A 12,520-nucleotide genomic window follows, 5' to 3' on the forward strand; every position below is an offset into this window, starting at 1 on the left:
TCAAAAACAATGGCTTAGTTCTAGACAAAAACCACTTCCGACCCCAAAACCTGGATTCCATCCGCAGAAGGTGATGCTTTGCATTTGGTGGGACATCAAAGGAGTAATTCATTTCGAACTCTCAATCCACAGCTAACTGTCAATGCACAGATCTATAGTAAGAAACTGGAACATTTAAATCAAGCCCTTCATCAGAAACGCCCTTCACCCGTCGATCGGAAAGGTGTTCTTCTCCACAACAATATATGTCCACATGTGGCACGTTTGACGTAACACGAGATTATCGAGTTGGGTTGGGAAGTTCTCCCCCACCCACCATCATATTACCATCTTTTTCGTTCGCTACAACACCTTCTTAATGGGAAAACGTATGTACATGTGGAAGGTGTTAAAGAAGACATCGACATGTTTTTGCTTCAAAGCCAAGTGATTTCTTTAATCATGGCATTAACAATCTGATTATAAGATAGAAAAGCATCATCGATAAGAATGGAGACTATTTCATTTGCAGTTAACCACCAAGTCATGTCAGACCGGACATTGAAGAGACGCGAAACACAGAACCTCAGTTAACCACCAAGTCATGTCAGACCGGACATTGAAGAGACGCGAAACACAGAACCCCAGTTAACCACCAAGTCATGTCAGACTGGATATTGAAGAGACTCGAAACGCAGAACCTCAGTTAACCACCAAGTCATGTCAGACCGGACATTGAAGAGACGCGAAACACAGAACCTCAGATTCAAATTCCGACAAAATGAATATCAATGCTATTAAAAAAACAAAAAAAAGACTATATTTTTTCTGAAAGTATTCTTCTTTTACTGTTTTCTACTTATGTTCATGTGTCCTTATTAGAAGTTTTTTTTATTTTTCTTTGTTTTTTGAAGTTAAGCGTAAAGCATAATGTACCTCATTTCCAGTAGCGTGTAATCTCTCCTCTCTCATATTCAAAACGTTTGAGCATTTTACATACCCTTCATATTACTATTGTAATTTGAGTTGTTTAAAAGTGCTTTACTAGCAAATACTATTAGGTAGTCAAGAAATTAATGTCGCTTTTTTTTTCAATGAAAAAACCCGAACAACTTATATATCAAAACAAAACATTTATAGGTTCTGCGTTTCGGGTCTCTTCAATGTCCGGTCTGACATGACTTGGTTAACTGAGGTTCTGTGTTTCTCGTCTTCTCAATGTCCGGTCTGATATGACTTGGTGGTTAACTGGAGTTCTGTGTTTCGCATCTCTTCAATGTCCGGTCTGACATGACTTGGTGGTTAACTGAGGTTCTGTGTTTCGCGTCTCTTCAATGTCCGGTCTGACATGACTTGGTGGTTAACTGAGGTTCTGTGTTTCGCGTCTCTTCAATGTCCGGTCTGACATGGCTTTGTGGTTAGGGCGCTCGACTTGCAATCTGCAGGTAGCGAGTTCGAATCTCCATCCCACGAAACATGGAGGCTTTATAATGTTACAATCAATCCCACTATTCGTTGGTTAAAGAGTAGCTCAAGAATTGGCGGCGGGCGATGTTGACTAGCTGCTTTTTCTCTAGTCTATCACTTCAAAATTAGGGACAACTAGTGCAGATAGGCCTTGTGTAGCTTTTCACAAAATTCAAACAAAAGAAACAAATAATGTTTATGTACTAATTTCCCATTACTTCTTTAGTTTACGAAATCGTGTATTTTCCAATTTCCCGTCAATGAAAATCTCCTGCTTTTCAATGAGCCAAACAGCACAACGCAACGTTGCGATCTACCGAGCTACAGATGTGCCGGCGGTGCTGTCAGCATGTACCGCGGTCCCTTTAATCTTCAACATTACCGTCCTTTGCAGATCGAAAACGGTAAGACGAATATAAGACCAGGTGAAAGAATTCATATTCAGTCTCTGGCGGCCGTACGCAGCGGGATCGCAGGGTTAATGGCGGACATGTTACTGTTTTCTTGAACAACCATTGCCATCGATCATCCCTGGGGCAGAAAGAGAGAAAAAAGACCACATAATCTGTGCCCTTTTACACACGCATGAAACAGGTTCTGATAATAAAGATATGTTCATTCAGATTTCAGGAACAGGGGATGTAAAAAAGAACGCATCATGTGTGGGCTTCCAAAATACTAAGGGTGAATCTCTAAAGGCCTTTACATAAACGTGGGCGGTTAATTAATAAAAACTTTTCGCTTGTGAAACCTTACCGCTTTTTATAAGCAAACGCTGATTTCAAAGGTCGTGTTTACTCAGAAAACATAGCTGCGTTTTTATGACCCGTTTACACTGTAATTAACTAATTATAGGACAGATTTCGGTAGGGTTAAGGAAAGTCAGAGTGGAAGAATTCATTATATGGCTCAATATAACCCAACGCACTGTTTTCCGGCACTAAAGAAAATCACTAATTAGCCTCTTTTCAAGACTGACGTACTAATTTAGTTAAGAAAGTAGGGAGATAAACTTAATTATGTATAATAAACTGCTTAATATAAATCCCGTACAGTTTCACCTACATCCTCACTGATTTCAAACTAAAATATTATATACATATTTCAGAATCTTGTAACAGAATATCTTAAACATATGCTACAGTAAATTTTTAATTCATCTTCAATGCACTTTACATAAGTAGTTGTATTTTTTATGCTATCAATTCAAGTGGCATGGTAAGTTTAGTTTATCATGTAAACGCCCCCTAGTGGCACCGCGGTATGTCTGCGGACTTACAACGCTAGAATCCGGGTTTCGATATCCGTTGTGGGCAGAGCACAGATAGCCCATTGTGCTTTGTGCTTAATTACAAACAAACAAACAATTATCATGTAAATATAATTCCAATATTTCGTAAAATCAAATTATGTTTTCCGTAAATAATTTTGTTCGAAACATCCTGATGAGCTATCGATCTTCAAGTAAACCTGAAATATTTGCTTTTTAAATGAAGTAAACTACAAAGTAATAAAATAATTTATTTTTGAAAGTTATTATTTTATAAACTGAACTAACTAAAAGTAAGTATGGTTTGAGTAAATCATCTATAATTAAGGAAATTTCCAAGAAATTCAATTCTCGGTTTAGTGTTTCTCACAAACAGAACATTAATCCTTTATCTCAGTAAAGTACTTGTATGGTGGTCTGTCCTCGGATATGGCAGGCTCTATAATGTTTAGAATAGCTGTAATAAAAAATATTCAGAGCCCAGGTAACTTCGCTGTATATTAACCACGAATAAGTTACTTAGACTATGTTTACGTAAATGAAAGGCTATATTACAACTATGAGATGTGTTCTCATGTTGATACTTTAAGATTTATGGATAGGTATTATCTAATTTGGTGCATGGCATACACCTGTTATGTTTTTGTTTTCTAACTCTTGGTGGTAAAAAAGAAATCAAAGGCTCGATTTGTTTTGATCCATTCTTATGAAGTTTCTTGGAATATCAACCTTCATCTAGTCAATTCCGTTTAAAATACACTTTTAAATGGCAAGAGAAAACTAACAATTGCCTCTTATGATCCTGTCTAAGCACGTGCCTTTTGTATTTCAAGAAAATGTGCACGTAAACCATCATCTTAGATTACTGTGCAATTTGCATTTAGTGGGACCAGAAATAACATTTTCGGGTAGTGCACAGGTTGGTGTATTTATACAGAAGTTGAAGTCGTTATATTAAAACGCCATTGGAGCCTAATTACGTCGTTACAGTCCATGCCGCTAAGTCCGGTCGTACTCTTTCTGACGACCGTGCACTTGAAAATAGCCCTGCAGCATAGTTTCAATTGCAAAAGACTCAGATGTACGTCTGTCAAGGCTAAAGCACAGCACTCATCCCTGCTTGTTTTCACTAACCCATCTAGTATATAAGAGCATCGATTTACCAGTGCCTGTCTCAACAGTCAAATCACATAGAAATTCATAGGGCGATTTGACCGGTATTTCTTCGTATGGAATAGCATGAATACTCGTTCATTTTTCCAGCTGCTTGGCGTATAAGACTGTTGAAGTGATGTGTCACAGAAGCAACTTGTGTATACTTGATTTCTGTCGCTTTCTACACAGAGTTCATTTTTTGTTATGTTCAACAGAGAGATAAATTTTCGGGGGTGGGGGGTGGGGTGGCATCACACTACCTAAGTAACATCAAACAACATCAACATGTTCAGATATATGATGTTCCACCACTACTCTATATCGCCGTGACTGTCACGTGATTTTCTTATTTATATTTTCAAAATTGTTTTAATATAACGTACTCAGCCCTCTATATATCTATGCTGGATACCACTTATCCAAAACAGATAATATGAATTTTGAGCACAGCAGATAAACAGAAAAGTTGAATTATCCATATCACGTCGAATATAACGTTCATTGTTTAATTCAGCAAAAATATATCACAATAGTTTAATATGCTCGTTAGGGGACGCTCCTGTGTGTGCTTATACACATGGATACGTAGTGGTTTTCATAAAACAAAAAGTAGGCATCAATAAAACTTGGAGAATCAGTCTGCCTACAAATTAAAAAAATTCTGTGGCACGACTTCACACACAGAGGGGATCAAGCAGATGGTACAGCACGTGCGCTGTGAGCACCCTATTGGCAGAGAACGTGTGCGGGCATCAAAGTAAAAACAAACGAAATACGCTAAAGCCGCGGATTCCTCTTCGATTTGACAACAACGCGAGGAACGCGCCACCTACCGTGTCACGGATGATCAAGGTCAAGTTTGTGCGGATACTTCTACGTACAGACTGTATTTTCACTTATCCTGCTAACCTTCTTTCAGGTAATAACGTTACGGCTTTGAATTAATTTATCAGCTATGGTCACGTTCAGCAGATCAGTACCCATCATTATATATATAAATGTACCCATATACTGAACCAGCTGCTTCTGACGTAGTAGCTATTATTGATTTATCAATTGTGGTTCATGATTTTCCAAAACGTATTGTTTGTTTGTTTGCAGTTAAGTACAAGTTACAGAATGAGCTATCTGTACTGTGCCCATCACCGGTATCGAAACCCGATTTTTAGCGTTATAAGTTCGCAGACTTACCGCTGAGATTAAATCTTGGAAACGTCAACGTTTGATCAACAACTATTCTATATAACTAGTAAAATCCATTTACACACGCTAGTCACTATATAATAAGCACCGCCCACATGATCTTCTATTTCCATGTAATGAAGATTGTATCTCGAAAAGGTCCATCAACGTAAACTTGACATTTATTACACTGTTATGTCATATTTCTATTATACGGGCAACTTAAAAACAATCTTATTGCAGAAAAATTACGCGATTTTCATCAGTAAAACCAGTTTCCCTCGTGTTTTGAAAAGTATTAAAATATTTTTGTGATTGACAGTTTGTAGCTAATAAATACTAAGTTTTATTTATTTTCCAATAAATAAAATAACGAAATACTTATTTGCATTTCCACCGTTTCTTACTTCGACCTTCACGCTAAGTATCAACATAGGTGGCAGATGTAAATGTAAGGAACACCTAGCGTGATTTTTACACTACAGTATTCACCAGACATCATCCTAGTACAGGGCCCTGTCTCTTTCTACCTGCCCTGGTATCAAGTCTGGTGAATTCTGTTGAAACACTGTTGTGAACTTCCACAATCTCGATAATTAGACATACGTTTAGAGCTTTTCGGTGGCGGGAATTATATATCAGTACTTGAACGAAACGTATCAGCAGAAACGCAACGATTAACTTATCCATCTTATCAGTCAAATTACTTTTGCAGCAAGTTTCTAAATCAAAGCTGTTGCTGTTTTTTGTTTCAAATAAATCTACTATACAGTGATATTAAGTGTGAAATTGAGTTGGAAAACTATTATTCCTGCGATCCACGGTATACCGAAATCGCTTGAACAATCGCACCTCAAACAGAAGGACATTACTGTTCAACATAAAGGGTTCTCACTTCTAGTTCTTCAACAGGAAGCACTAATGTGTAACACAAGGGGTTGTCACTCCTCGCATCAAAAGAGGACACTGATGGTTCTCATTCTTAGCATCCCAAACAGGAAGCACTAATATGCATCATAGAGGGTTATCAATCCTAGCACCCCCCACAGGAGAACACTGATGCTCAACACAGGTAGTTCTCAATCCTAGCACCCTAACAGGTGAAGACTAATGCTCAACACAGAAGGTTCTCAATCCTAGCACCCCAACAGGAGAAGAATGATGTGTAACACAGAGGGTTCTCAATCCTAGCACTCCAACAGGAAGAACTGATGTATAACACAGAGGGTTCTCAATCCTAGCACCCCAACAGAAGGAGACTGGTGTGTAACACAGAGGGTTATCAATCATATCACCCCAACAGGAGAAGACTGATGCTCAACACAAAGGGTTCTCAATCCTAGCACCCCCACAGTAAAAGCCTGATGTTCAACACAGAGGGTTCTCAATCCTAGCACCCCAACAGGAGAAGACTGATGTGTAACACAGAGTTTTCAATCCTAGCACTCCAAACAGGAAGCATTGATGTAGGTAGGACACAATTGTAATTGTATATAGGTAATTTTTCAAGTTGTTTTGGGCTTATTTTGTTTAGGTTCTGAAGAATTTTTTCTCCATTTATCATAGAACCGCAAATTCATAAAGTTGAAAACATTAATATGAGTAAAAATAATTAAACCTTTTATTAAAAAAAGTTTATAATTTCATTAAGGAAATCAACCAGAAAAGAAACAAAAAGATGTTCACAATAATAAATGCATTTTACATGGGTAAATCACTCCAAAATATGGTTTACTATACATTGATAGAAAGTTTAAAACTAAAGGAATATTGATTGTGCTAGGATCCGCTAAAATATTCAAATAAATGTATAACAATAGCTCTGACTTACACATGAATTCAATCCTTTTGTTAGGTTTTATTGGTGTGCATGTTGATCAGTGTGATCAGCCAATCAACAAGCTATTCTTGAGATCCAAAGTGTGTCCCATTTCCTTATTCTTTTCGTTGCAAGTTTACTAGTTATTCACAGACGTTTGATAGATGCAGATAAAACAGAACATCCTCAACGCTTTTTGAACACTAGCTACAATTATTTGCGTTTAGAGACTTATATTTAGCAGTTGTTTTTTTCTTTTACAAATGGCGAATATTATTATTGTTATTATTTGTTGTTGAAATTTTTAACATTTTATTTGGTAAATCATATTGTATTCCAAAACAGGATTAATAAGTAAACCAGTCTAAACTGTAACAAAAGTAACATTATGATTTTGATTTACAGTTTACTCCGGCTTTGTGTGTAACATAGATTCGCGTTAAAACATGAAAAAAACAAAACAAATATTTTGAAAATGGAACGAACAGTACATAAGACAAGGTTTAAATGAAAGCATAATTACAGAACGTTGAGTACTTTGTATTAAAAATATTTTAAATATGCAAATCAAAACGTCACGTGACAACAATAGCTGATATAAAGTCGTAGTTGAATAGCATGTATGAGAACGACATTTTAATAGTTTAGTGTTTTGTAAATAAGGTGGTGTCCTCCCAAAACTGATCGCTTTTAGGTAAAGTATATAGCAGTCCTTTTCGACGCAAAATATTAATACAATCAGACCATAAAAATATGCTAGATCGGAGATTTAGAATTTCCAAGAGGAGTTATTCCTTGTACTGAATGGTATTAGAAAACTAGAATATCCAGAAAAAGGCCTGCAACAATTCGTGGTCTAATCGTGATGAGCAAAGTATGGCATTTCGTAACAGATGATAATCCACGAACACGAAGGTCATGCGTACATAGGCTACTTCCCCGACATATCTGTTCAACTTCAAGCAACTAGAAAATGAAATGGGCATTCATGCTATTTAATACGAAGGCATACCTGTCAAATCGCCTGTATATTTATGTGAGATCAGACTGTTGAAATGGGGGCTAAAAAACTGTTGTTTTTACATACTGGCTGGCTTATGGAAAGTCAACATGGAGGAGGATGTGCTTTAGACCTCAACAACATAGCCTTTTGCAAATAGAAACTACTGTGTAAGGCTATTATAAAGATGCACGGTCATTAGACAGATCACGACCGAACGTGGCGATATGGACTGTAACGACGTGGTAAGGCTCCAAAATCGTTTTGATATAACGTGCTCACCTTTACATACTGTAAAACTGTAGAACAAAACATATTTATCAAATATTTCGGATTCAGAGTAATTCAACCATCAGTACTCCGGAAATAAACATAAAAACTCTTGAAATTCAACTTTATTAATTAAATTCTTCATCTTTTAACAATGGTTTTTAAAATTTAGGTAATATCTAAATGTGACATTAGTATGATAGATTTTAAATACGCAAATCAAAAAGTCACGTGACAACAATAGCTGATATATAAAGTCGCAGTTGAATAGCACGTATGAGAACGACATTTTTATTTATAAATTACCGTATTAGTTTTTCTGTTAACTTCTAGAACGCTAATAATAGAATCTGTTGTATTTGAAAATGTTATGTTTTTAATTGTTATCATTGTTATCTTATTTGTTTTTATTAGATTAATACTTTGACAAATGACACATGCATACAGTGCTGAAATCAACTGCTCCCTTTTAACTTGCACTTACCGTAACACATTGATAGCCATGCGAAAAGTTGCAGGTACAGAAATAGATTGGTAGTCGTGTGAAAACCTAAAGATATTGTAACATATGGATATCCACGCGAAAACTTGCAGGTACTGTAATACTTTTGTGATTATTGTTAGTCCATATTTGTTACTTGCACATCAAACCAACCCATTATTGCTAGTCCATATTTGTTACTTGCACATCAAACCAACACATTATTGTTAGTCCATATTTGTTACTTGCACATCAAACCAACCCATTATTGCTAGTCCATATTTGTTACTTGCACATCAAACCAACACATTATTGTTAGTCCATATTTGTTACTTGCACATCAAACCAACCCATTATTGCTAGTCCATATTTGTTACTTGCACATCAAACCAACCCATTATTGCTAGTCGATATTTGTTACTTGCACATCAAACCAACCCATTATTGCTAGTCGGTATTTGTTACTTGCACATCAAACCAACTCATTATTGCTAGTCCGTATTTGCTACTTGCACATCAAACATAAATATCTACAAGAATACACTTTTCCTTTGTTAACAAATGTATCATTTTGTCTAAGTTGCATAACTTGAGGCTGTTTCATTGAGTAACCTTCATTCGTCACTGGATAAGATAAAATTGTTGTTACTTTAGGTAGTACAGGGGTTATTAAAGATAATGATACTTGTCACATTGGTCGAAACTATTATTCCTCTACTGCTCGTCCAGCCTTAAAACTAAGTAGATGGACTGGACAAAGGTACAGATAAAAAAATAAGTATCGTGAAGGAGAGAATTGAGGGTTTAAAAGCAACAAGACCGAATGTTTTCGTAATAATAACGTGAGTTTGTCTTATAATCATGAACATGATTGATATGTCAGTGTTCTACACAAAGTTCAGGAAGTAAACTAAAGCCATTTCTTTTCTTCTTTTTTTTTCAGCGTGTGTGGCCGTATATAATAGAAGACAGTACGTTATTCTTACAACAAGGTAGATAGGCCATTTAACAATACGTGCAGTTTATAAGTCTAGTTTATTCACGACGTCAAGAGAAGGCTTAACATGGATACGAATTACAGTATGTTGTGTTTGTCACTATCGCATAACATCTTTAGTTTTTACAAATTCCATAAAATCACAAAACTATTGCCTGAATACTTGAAACGTGTTCTTTTCAGGACTATCAACAAAATCACAAAACTATTGCCTGAATACTTGAAACATGTTCTTTTTAGGACTATCAACAAAATCACAAAACTATTGCCTGAATACTTTAAACGTTATTTTTAGGACTATCAACAAAATCACAAAACTATTGCCTGAATACTTCAAACATGTTCTTTTCAGGACTATCAACAAAATCACAAACTATTGCCTGAATACTTGAAACATGTTCTTTTTAGGACTATCAACAAAATCACAAAACTATTGCCTGAATACTTGAAACATGTTCTTTTTAGGACTATCAACAAAATCACAAACTATTGCCTGAATACTTGAAACATGTTCTTTTTAGGACTATCAACAAAATCACAAAACTATTGCCTGAATACTTTAAACATGTTCTTTTCAGGACTATCAACAAAATCGCAAACTATTGCCTGAATACTTGAAACATGTTCTTTTTAGGACTATCAACAAAATCACAAAACTATTGCCTGAATACTTCAAACATGTTCTTTTTAGGACTATCAACAAAATCACAAAACTATTGCCTGAATACTTCAAACATGTTCTTTTCAGGACTATCAACAAAATCACAAAACTATTGCCTGAATACTTCAAACTTGTTCTTTTCAGGACATCAATCAAGTATATATAAAACGGAAACAGTACCGGCTGGATGTTAATATATAGAACATTGTTTTCAACAGTTTTTGGCCTAATACACTGTATAAATACTTCAAAGAAATGAAGTGTTAGTTGTAGTTTTACTTGCTACATCATTTCCAAGATACTTTACCCATAATTACTTTAAACCTTTTAACTTAAGTCATATTTGATATTATTCAAATTTAGATTACGGTAGTAATTATGCAGTACAAAAATTCTGTATAAAATCATACTTCAAAATATCTTTAACTATCATTTATTAATCATAAACATTGTTAAAAAGCAGAATTAAATCGGAAAGCTGAATGGGAGAATTATTTACCCCCCGGCAACTGTCACACCAAAAAATGCACGAAATAATATTTCACGTGTGCAACTTGACGCCCTGAATCCAAGTACTGTTTTTATCCCTATAATGTTTACGTGGAGAAATGTGGCCCTAAAAGTCTGGAACTATCATCAGCAGATATAGGAAAATAAATATTATACAAAGTTGTATCAAAAAATTATGAAGAAGTAAATCGAGGAAGGTCAGATTCAAACCTTCAACTAGCACAATGAAACATGCTGGTTTTCACTACACGGCCACACTAGAAACTAGCACAATGAAACATGCTGGTTATCACTACACGGCCACACTAGAAACTAGCACAATGAAACATGCTGGTTTTCACTACACGGCCACACTAGAAACTAGCACAATGAAACATGCTGGTTTTCAGTATACGGCCACACTAGAAACTAGCACAATGAAATACGCTGGTTTTTAGTATACGGCCACACTAGAAACTAGCACAATGAAACATGCTGGTTTTCAATATACGGCCACACTAGAAAGTAACACAATGAAACATGCTGGTTTTCACTACACGGCCTCACAAGAAACTAAAACAACTACACGGCCACACTAGAAACTATAGCAATGAAACATGCTGGTTTTCACTACACGGCCACACTAGATTACTCGCAAGGTGTTTGGAGATTTTATACGTATGCTTAATGGTAAAAGTTACCTAATTTAGGGTACGATTTCTCCGTGTTTGTATGAGTACAGAAAAACTTAAATTGACCGTGTCAATCACTGAGGAGGGAATGATTTTACTATACTTAATTGTTCATCTGTAGTTTCAATGCATAAACACTGGAGCTTTACAGCTTTAGATAAGAGTAACAATTATAGATTTTAAAATTAGCTTCAACAGATGTGGCAGTAACTGCTCACGGTTTTCAACCGATTTTATCAGACAGACACATGTACAAACGTTACCGACCATTTGATGTTATCGCGTTTCATATTAAATGGAAACAGCTTATTCACATTTCTTCTGTGAAAACTAGGAACAGAATGTATAAATAACCAAACATTGTAATAATGACTATTACTATACTCTCAGCTCAGGTTTGTGATGGGTTTATTATTATTATACATTTATTTTAATATTGATGTTTGTTTAAATTAAATTTATATTTAGAAATGTACATAACTTATACTGTTAAATATGTATTGCGAAACACCCGCCTATTCTCTAAAGTTGTAGAAGATTCTCGAGAGTAAGAATCAACAATATATGCGTCAGTATTGTTACGTAAACTGAAGTTTCGAGAAACTCTCCACACGCCTATAAATATAACCAACACGACGCTCCAAATAATAGTATCTATTATTGGTTTGCTATAGTTGGTGTGCTATAAATTTTGGAAGTTATAACTGTGATTATTGTAACGCTTATTAATCGGGACACTTCAGATATTTGACCAGGAATATTTATAAATTTCGAACATTATGAACTATTAAACATCAGTGGATTCACATCGGACATTAGTACTTTTACCGAAACATTACCTAACGTCATCGGTAGAAAAAAATCGGCGTGTGATTAGCGAGAAACACAAAGTTAGCTAGCTCACTATTAAGTGAATTGTACTTACGTCAACTCGTAATTAACTCGCTCATCGCGAACCTTCGATAAGATATCAAGGAAGTTCCAGAAAAGAAAGAAGACTTTATATTGCTTGTAAGTTTGTGAAACTTTTGTTTATAAATCGTTGTTTGTAATAATTA

At 35.5% G+C, this 12,520-nt stretch overlaps 1 protein-coding gene across 1 annotated transcript in view; it reads right to left on the bottom strand.

Annotated features, from left to right (window-relative positions):
* LOC106463045 (protein gooseberry-like) overlaps positions 1–12,520 on the bottom strand; it is a 73,928-nt gene that overhangs the window by 31,835 nt on the left and 29,573 nt on the right. The window lies entirely within an intron of this gene.

This window comes from Limulus polyphemus, unplaced genomic scaffold (assembly GCF_000517525.1).
Source record: "Limulus polyphemus unplaced genomic scaffold, Limulus_polyphemus-2.1.2 Scaffold1311, whole genome shotgun sequence".
Lineage (NCBI taxonomy): Eukaryota > Metazoa > Arthropoda > Merostomata > Xiphosura > Limulidae > Limulus > Limulus polyphemus.